Source organism: Lolium perenne, chromosome 6, assembly GCF_019359855.2.
Source record: "Lolium perenne isolate Kyuss_39 chromosome 6, Kyuss_2.0, whole genome shotgun sequence".
Lineage (NCBI taxonomy): Eukaryota > Viridiplantae > Streptophyta > Magnoliopsida > Poales > Poaceae > Lolium > Lolium perenne.
Window position 1 is genome coordinate 43,166,803 of NC_067249.2, and position 9,495 is coordinate 43,176,297.

Sequence of the window (9,495 nt, forward strand, 5' to 3'; positions counted from 1 at the left end):
AAAGTTTGCCCAACCGTACATCGCTATCAAAAAGAATCTCACCATGGCGCTAGTATAATTTTTAGTTACAAACTTTCGTTACCTAACCTTCAACATGAAACTTGTTTCAAATTCATTTTGGCGTACAAAAAACAAATCCCACCTTGATTCGAGCACCACAGCCTCCAAACGATGGCGATGCCGATATCGGCATGGTCAGAACGGCTATGCTCGCCGCCACTGCTAGGTCAACGTCGGGATGCATCCTCAATCCCGTCCCCTCATTCGATCACTGACACACCAGAGATACCGCCGAGGCCAATGCCGAACGTACATGCTGATGCCAATGCCGAACATGCATGCATGCCGCTGTGGGCACGGCCACGCCGCCCCTCTATGCTGGACGCCACAGACCACCGCGAGGTCTTTCCCTTCGCCACCACACTCTTCTAGCATCCATCTATACACGCCAGAAAGGAGAGACACTAGTTTTCTCTACATTGCTCGCGTTCATGTCCGACACGGTCAGTCAAAGTTTTGAGGTAGTCGTCGATGTCGTCGACCATTTCTTCTCTTCTTTGCATGGTTAAACGCGTCTACTTCATATCTATAATGCGTCTGGTCTCGCCTCATGCAGTTCTTTGTGGACGTCGATCTCATCTCGGCACCCCGCATGCCACCTCCTCCGTGCCATCGCTGTAGAGCTCCGTTTAAAATCAAATCCTACCCGTGTATTGCCCCTTGTATCAGCATCATGACCCCACTTGTCATTCGATATACCGAAGCCCCACTCGTTCGTGTTTTGGTCAGGGATACAGCGATGCTTACGGTCAAACAAAGATGGATGGTCTGACGTGTCTTTGCGGGCTCTACGTGGTCCCACTAGTCAGAAGATAACGGTCAACCGTCGGGCAACTGGTCGTTACAGCAACTGTGATGGTTTCAGACAAGGTCTTGGGGAAAACTGAGGAAAAACTAAGGAGCTGGGGAAAACTGAGCACAACTAACGACCCGAGGGCACGAAAATAGAAAACCCAAAAACAAAACATTATGATCCCTTTTCAACATTTGTCGAGCACCTTCAGATCAAGGGTACACGTTGTTATCTAGCAAAGAGCGAGAACACGCCAGGATGTAGGGCCGACAATAAGTGTGAAATATCTTCTGAAAGAGCATGCCCAGCTCCGCTGTCTCCATGCATAAAGATAGGAAGCACGATAGACAAAGAACATTGTCAAATGTTTCGCCAGAAGAGAAGTACACAAAATCCATAAATAGTATTATTTGAACTAACCCTTCGGAAATTCCATTTTAATCCATGCCTACAGTCTCCAAAAAGATGCAGTAAATTAATCCTAGTTTTATAAAACGATTCCCCTTTTTCTAAACTGTGAAGTTCAGCGATGGTGCACAAAATTCTAAAAAAACTGAAAAGACATCGTAGATCACAACACAAATAAAATGGTAAATCATCTGCACTAATATACTTGATTAAATGACAAAGGCAGCATGACAAACTCGTGCAGAACAAATAATTTTCAATACTGTGGAAGCATGCCTAAAAATGGTTCACTGCAATGTGTTGTACACACAGAGATGGACGGAGATCACATTTAAGATATTAAGGTGAATGAGGGGGAAAACAGAACAAACAATCGAGTATTTAGGTAGGAACAGTAGAAATTAAAATACGAAGAATGAAATCAAAATGACAACTATAACAACTGAAAAGTGGAGTCTCTGACACATAATCAGGATGTAGTACTTGAACGAGTTAAGAAATGTAACCAGTCATAAAGACAGGCGAACTGAAGACAATAAATAGGTGTATTGCCACAACAGCATAGCTCTAAACTTAGCACTAATAGCAGGCCCTTGGGCGTGACTGAGAAAACAATTATCTAATGAAAATAATAACATGATGACACGCTTAATTAAAACTAGAACATACACTTATCCCAGATTGCTCATGTCTCAAAATAAAAATGGTCCTTTTCTAATTAATCATCTTCAGAACATAAATACTTTTAAATTCCATACACAGCTGCTGAAACAAAACATTGTGACACCTTGCCCACATTTTGTCAAGCACCTTGGAGTCGAGGATGTGCCTTGTTGTCTTCCAAAGATGGAGGCCATGCCATGATGTAGGGGACGACATGGCTGTCAAGCGGCTTCTGAAAGAGCTTGTCCACCTGCACCGTCTCCATGCATAAAGATAGGAACCACGACGGAGAGTCAGCAGACTTGAACGTTTCACCGGTAGAGAAGTACACGAATCCATTGATGGTACCCACAATATATAGTTCAACATGTTCCATTGTACACCTGATGGACTCAAAAATCGACTCTAACTGAAAACTCTGGTCTAGCATCCATCTCTCGATGCCATCATCATCAGATCTCCAGAACCAGACACAGAGATCAAAGTCAATTGGGCAAACGAGACAAAGCTTCCCATCCTTGGCCTCCCCAACCTGGAATAGGTAATCTTGCCCTTCCAAGCATGGCGGCAGATCCATCTGAAAGAATTGTAGTGTTGCAGTGTTGAGCACGAGCATGTAGGCAGCATTTCTGTGTATCCAGTAGATGAACCCATTCACCATCGTGGCAGTTTTAAGCCAGTACTTGTCCTCGGGATGTGGCGTCACAGGCTCCGACCACGGGAAGATCTGCCACTCCCTGCTTCCTGGCGAGAACACGGCGGCGCGCGCCCGCGACTCGTCATGGCAAGCAGCGACGACGCGGAACGTCCCGTCGCCCTCTTTGGAGGAGAGGATGTAGCATTCAAGGTAGGCGGCGTCGCCGTGGCTGTCGTCGAAGAGCTGGTTGGGCGGATGGGGGATGAGATCCAGGGCCCGGTTGAGAGGGTTGTAGACGGCGAATTGCTCCGAGCTGAAGTTGTGGAGGAGCACGTAGCCGTCGCGGCAGTCTCTTACGACCCACCCAGAAGAAGCGTCATCTTCGTCGGGGAGGCAGGTGAGGAAGAAATCGGCGCCGCGGACCGCAGCTGTGTGGTCGGGGTCGGAGCGGCGGCGGATGGGGGCGAAGATGGGGATGGCGGGGCCTTCGGGATCGAAGAAGAGGCCGAGGAGAGGGGGTGGGCGGGCGGGCGGCACTGAAGGAGCGGCGGAAGGCAGGGGACGAGCGGACGGCGTGGAGGAAGGTGTGGCAGCTGAGGGCAGCACGGACGAGGCTGGGCAGGGAGGGGAGGCGGAGAAAGATCTCGCGGAGGAGATCGTTTCCGAGATCGATTACGGTGGTGGGAGCGGGCGGCGGCGGCGGTGATTGCTGGGAGGCCATGGCCACATGCTGTGCGGGGAAGGAGCAAAGGATGGAGAACCTATCTTTTCCTCCAGGTCAATGTGTACTCGTGCTGCGCCTGCACCTGACGCTTTGGTACTGAGTATTTTTTCTTTTCTTTCTAGAATTATAGGGAATATGCTACGACACCAGCCACCAGGCGCAGGCGTCGTCGAGACATTCGAAGGACAATGGGCCGGCCCAGGAGGCAAGACGTAGAAGGGGTCCAGCCCAAGTCGAACGAACCGAAGCTACAAGAGAAGCAAGTCGAGTAGAGGACGGTATCGAGATCAGAACAGCTGTAATAGCTTCCCTCTCCTGTCTTCCTCTCCTACTTCTTCCCCACGCTAACTCTACGCGTGTGAACTTGTATCCGGATTAAGATCCAGCTACTTGTGTGTGACGCGAGGGCAGTGATCGAGATCGTGGCAAGTGGTACCAGAGCCCAGGTTTCGATTCCCCTTTTTCCCCGATCTGAATCTCATCGTGTTGCGGTTGGTAAATCCAATTTCCGGGTGCGATCCGTTTGGATTCGCACAAAACACTTTCGAGTGTACCCGTGATTGGTACGACGGACATAGATCGAGCCAAGACCACGAGATCCGGAAGATTGAACCTCACCGAGCGCATGGAGATGGCGGAGCTCTCGGTTGCAGATCTCCGGCAGTTGATCGCCGCCACAGCAGAGGCCAACAAGGCCACGGCAGAAGCGGGGCAAGCCAACGCCGCCCGGATCACCGACATCAACGCCACGCTCGACCGATTGGCGCTCTCCCAGCAGGAGCTCGTGCGCCACACCACCAAGGTCGACAACACACTCGACCGAGTGATTCAGGCCAACACCGCCTTGGATCTCTCCGTCTCCGACCTGAAGCAGTCGATGGAGCTGGTGGCCACACGCCTCGCCACCGTGGAGAAGGCGCGGACCACGCTCTCGACCCCGGGCACCGTCGAACTGGACCCGGTTTCGCTTTGGACCAGCGGGCGCCGTTCATCGCATCAACACCAGGGTGTTGGTACTGCTGAGGTTCAGCCCTCCAGTCACACCCTGGTCAGGGGTGAGCATGCTATAACTACAGCTGATCATTTCACTTTGCCTGATGAGGATGATGAATTTGAGCAAACTGAGTACGATCATGTCACCACACACCGCCCACAGTCAGGTCCAAAATTGCCTAGATCTGAGTTTCCCCATTTCGACGGTGACAACCCAAAATGGTGGAAGAAGAGTTGTGAGAAATATTTCAAGTTATACGGTGTCCAACAGCGTTTGTGGGTTGATTTTGCCACCATGCATTTCAAAGGGAATGCAGCACTATGGTTGCAGACCTATGAGGCATTACATAGCATTGCTACATGGCCAGAGTTGTGTGTAGGTGTTTTTGCTAAGTTCAATAGGGATAAGTACGACAAAATTATGGACATGTTTTTTGCACATAGGCAAACAGGTAGTGTAGATGAGTATGCTCACAAATTTGATGAACTCATGCATAAGATTTTACTGTATAATCATGCATATGATGAAACCTTCTTTGTTAGGAGATTCATAGTTGGCCTTAAGTCTGACATTCGTAGAGCTATTAAATTACACAACCATGGCACAGTTGATCTCGCGTATTCTATGGCTCAAACGCAGGAAACTCTATTGGTGGAAGACACTCAAATGGTCAGCAACAAGTACAATCAGCGAGATGCTCTGAAGATGAGATATAAGCACAATGGACAGCTCTCTGGTTTCCTTGGAACTACTCCTGATGATAAGAAGCCTGAAAGCAAACCTCCGCAGACTCTAGCAAGGTTTGATTCTCTGCGGGCTCAGCGTCGTGCCAAGGGAGAGTGCTTTAAATGTGGAGAGAAATATTCTCCCACCCATAAGTGCCCAACTCAGATCCAGCTGAAGGTGTTAGAGGAAATTCTGGAATCCTTTCAGATTGAAGAACCAACTCCAATAGAGACAGAAACAGATACCTCTACGTCGGGAGGAGATGACTCTGACACTGAAGAGATGATGAAGTTATCAGTCCAAGCTATGTCCGGGACAACAAGCAGGAGAAGTATGCGACTGCAAGGACAAGTGGGAAAATACACAGTCCTGATTCTGATTGACTCTGGCAGCTCTAGCACATTCATCAGCCAACAGCTAGCTGACCGGCTGCAGTACACAACCACAGATATACCACCAGCTAAAGTGCATGTTGCAGGGGGTGGCAAACTAGCCTGTACAAAAGTGTTACCTGCAGTAACCTGGCATACACAAGGGCATTAGTTTGTTACTGATCTAAAAATTCTGCCTCTCACATCATATGATATGATTTTGGGAATGGATTGGTTAGAGTGCCAAAATGATGGCAAAATGTGGATAAATTGGAAGAAAAAGACAATGCGGTTCAAGCATCAGGACAAGAGAATCACACTCCGTGGAGTTCAGCACAACATTGACACTTGCACAATGATCTCTGCATCTAGTATGCATGGATTACTACAAAGTGGTGAAGCATGTCAAATTCTAGAGCTGCATCATATTGAGGATGCAACAACATCTCTTGACCAGGCAGTGCCAGCAGAAGTTCAGGCAGTGCTCCAACGGTATCAAGCACTGTTTGAGGATCCAAAAACTCTACCGCCACACCGCAGATATGACCATTCAATTCCCCTGCTCCCCGGCACAAAACCAGTGAATGTCAAGCCCTATCGCTACGCTCCTCATCAGAAGTCAGAGATAGAGAAGCAGGTGGCCGATATGATAGCCAGAGGGATAATCCAGGAAAGCACTAGCCCCTTCGCCTCTCCAGTACTTTTGCGCAAGAAGGATGGAACATGGCGGTTCTGCATTGATTACCGCGCACTGAATAGCATCACACTCAAAAACAAGTACCCAATGCCAGTGGTAGATGAACTTTTGGACGAACTGGCAGGAGCACAGTGGTTCACCAAGTTGGACCTCCGTTCTGGTTATCATCAGATCAGACTTGTACCTGCAGATGAGCACAAGACAGCTTTCAAGACTCATCAAGGGTTGTTTGAATTCAAAGTAATGCCCTTCGGACTTACGAATGCACCAGCCACATTCCAAGCAGCGATGAATTCCATGTTTGCACCTCTCATCAGGAAGTGCGTGCTCGTTTTCATGGATGATATCCTCATTTACAGTCCCTCCATGAAGGACCACTTGGCGCAGCTGCAACAGGTACTGGATATCATACAGCACAACCAACTGACTGTGAAAAGGAGCAAGTACATGTTTGCACAACAACAACTCGAGTATTTGGGGCATATTATCAGCAAATCTGGTGTAGCTACGGATCCTAGAAAGATAAAAGCAGTGCAAGAATGGCCTGTGCCAACTAATGCCAAGCAAGTGAGAGGTTTTCTGGGCCTCACAGGATACTACTGGAAGTTTATACAGCATTACAGCTTGATCAGCCGCACGTTGTCAGATCTGCTCAAGAAAGACACGACGTTCAGATGGAATGCAACAGAGCATTAAGCTTTTGACCACCTGAAACAAAAAATGCTGGCAGCACCAGTCCTGGCCTTACCCAACTTTGTTGTACCATTCACGATTGAAACTGACGCATCAAAACGAGGTGTTGGAGCAATCCTCATGCAATCCGGGCCCAGTGGCATATTTGAGCAAAGCACTAGGTCTGGTAGCTCAGACACTATCCACATACGAAAAGGAGTGCCTGGTGATACGTCTCCAACGTATCGATAATTTCTTATGTTCCATGCCACATTATTGATGTTATCTACATGTTTTATGCACACTTTATGTCATATTCGTGCATTTTCTGGAACTAACCTATTAACAAGATGCCGAAGTGCCGATTCTTTGTTTTCTGCTGTTTTTGGTTTCAGAAATCCTAGTAACGAAATATTCTCGGAATTGGACGAAATCAACGCCCAGGGGCCTATTTTTCCACGAAGCTTCCAGAAGTCCGAAGACGAAACGAAGTGGGGCCACAGGGTGGCCAAACCCTAGGGCGGCGCGGCCCACCCCCTGGCCGCGCCGACCTATGGTGTGGGGCCCCTGTGCCCCCTCCTGACTTGCCCTTCCGCCTACTTAAAGCCTCCGTGACGAAACCCCCGGTGCAGAGAGCCACGATACGGAAAACCTTGCGAGACGCCGCCGCCGCCGATCCCATCTCGGGATCCAGAGATCGCCTCCGGCACCCTGCCGAGAGGGGAATCATCTCCCGGAGGACTCTACACCGCCATGGTCGCCTCCGGTGTGATGTGTGAGTAGTCTACCCCTGGACTATGGGTCCATAGCAGTAGCTAGATGGTTGTCTTCTCCCCATTGTGCTATCATTGTCGGATCTTGTGAGCTGCCTAACATGATCAAGATCATCTATCTGTAATTCTATATGTTGCGTTTGTTGGGATCCGATGAATAGAGAATACTTGTTATGTTGATTATCAAAGTTATATCTATGTGTTGTTTATGATCTTGCATGCTTTCCGTTACTAGTAGATGCTCTGGCCAAGTAGATGCTTGTAACTCCAAGAGGGAGTATTTATGCTCGATAGTGGGTTCATGCCTGCATTGACACACAGGACGATGTGAGAAAGTTCTAACGTTGTGTTGTCTTTGTTGCCACTAGGGATAAAACATTGATGCTATGTCTAAGGATGTAGTTGTTGATTACATTACGCACCATACTTAATGCAATTGTCTGTTGCTTTGCAACTTAATACTGGAAGGGGTTCGGATGATAACCTGAAGGTGGACTTTTTAGGCATAGATGCAGTTGGATGGCGGTCTATGTACTTTGTCGTAATGCCCAATTAAATCTCACTATACTCATCATGATATGTATGTGCATGGTCATGCTCTCTTTATTTGTCAATTGCCCAACTGTAATTTGTTCACCCAACATGCTGTTTGTCTTATGGGAGAGACACCTCTAGTGAACTGTGGACCCCGGTCCAATTCTCTTTCTTGAAATACAATCTCTGCAATCTTGTTTCTTGTTTTTACGCAAACAATCATCTTCCACACAATACGGTTAATCCTTTGTTACAGCAAGCCGGTGAGATTGACAACCTCACTGTTTCGTTGGGGCAAAGTACTTTGGTTGTGTTGTGCAGGTTCCACGTTGGCGCCGGAATCCCTGGTGTTGCGCCGCACTACATCTCGCCGCCATCAACCTTCAACGTGCTTCTTGACTCCTACTGGTTCGATAAACCTTGGTTTCTTACTGAGGGAAACTTGCTGCTGTACGCATCACACCTTCCACTTGGGGTTCCCAACGAGCGTGTGCTTTACGCGTCATCACCTAGCTATACTGCTAGCAGTCGACAAATGGCGACAATACCTGCAACATGCGCCATTCACAATTGTCACAGACCACAGAAGCTTAGTGCATCTATCTGACCAGAAAATCACCACGGAGATGCAACAGAAAGCGTTCGTGAAACTAATGGGCTTGCAATACAAATTAGTATACCGCAAGGGTAAAGATAATACTGCAGCGGATGCTCTCTCCAGGAATTCAGCTGCCAATGAACTCTATCACATTTCCGTAGCCAAACCAAGATGGCTCGAGATCATTGCAGAAGGATACCTCAAGGATCCAAAAGCACAGCTACTCCTACAAGAATTAAGCTTGCACAACCCAAATGAGAGGGGCTATGCTTTGTGCCAGGGAATCATTCGATTCAAGGATCACATTTGGCTTGGTAACAATCCTGAAGCTCATCAGGCCATTCTTCTGTCCCTACATTCCAGTGGTGTGGGAGGTCACTCTGGATTCTTGGGAACATATCAGAGAATTAAAGCATTGTTTGTCTGGCCCAAGATGAAGGCACATATCAAGGCATATGTGCAACAATGTCAGACATGCCAGCAAGCCAAAGGAGAACATGTTAAATTGCCTGGCTTGTTGAATCCCTTACCAGTACCAACAGAAGCTTGGAATGTCATTAGTATGGATTTTGTCGAAGGATTACCAAAATCTGGCTCATTCAACTGTATTCTGGTCGTCATCGACAAGTTCACCAAGTATGGACACTTCATTCCATTGGCACACCCATATACAGCTCTCACAGTGGCAGAAAAGTTTATTGATACAGTCTACAGACTGCATGGCCTGCCATCAGTGATCATCTCTGATCGAGACCCAGTCTTCACCAGCAAGGTTTGGCAGGCGCTATTCAAGCTTTCAGACACGAAGATGAACATGAGCACAGCCAACCATCCACAAACCGACG

At 48.1% G+C, this 9,495-nt stretch overlaps 1 pseudogene; it reads right to left on the reverse strand.

Moving 5' to 3' along the window:
* Window positions 1-1,955: 1,955 nt before the first annotated feature.
* Window positions 1,956-3,362, reverse strand: LOC127321571 (uncharacterized; annotated as a pseudogene).
* Between the last annotated feature and the right edge of the window lie 6,133 nt (window positions 3,363-9,495).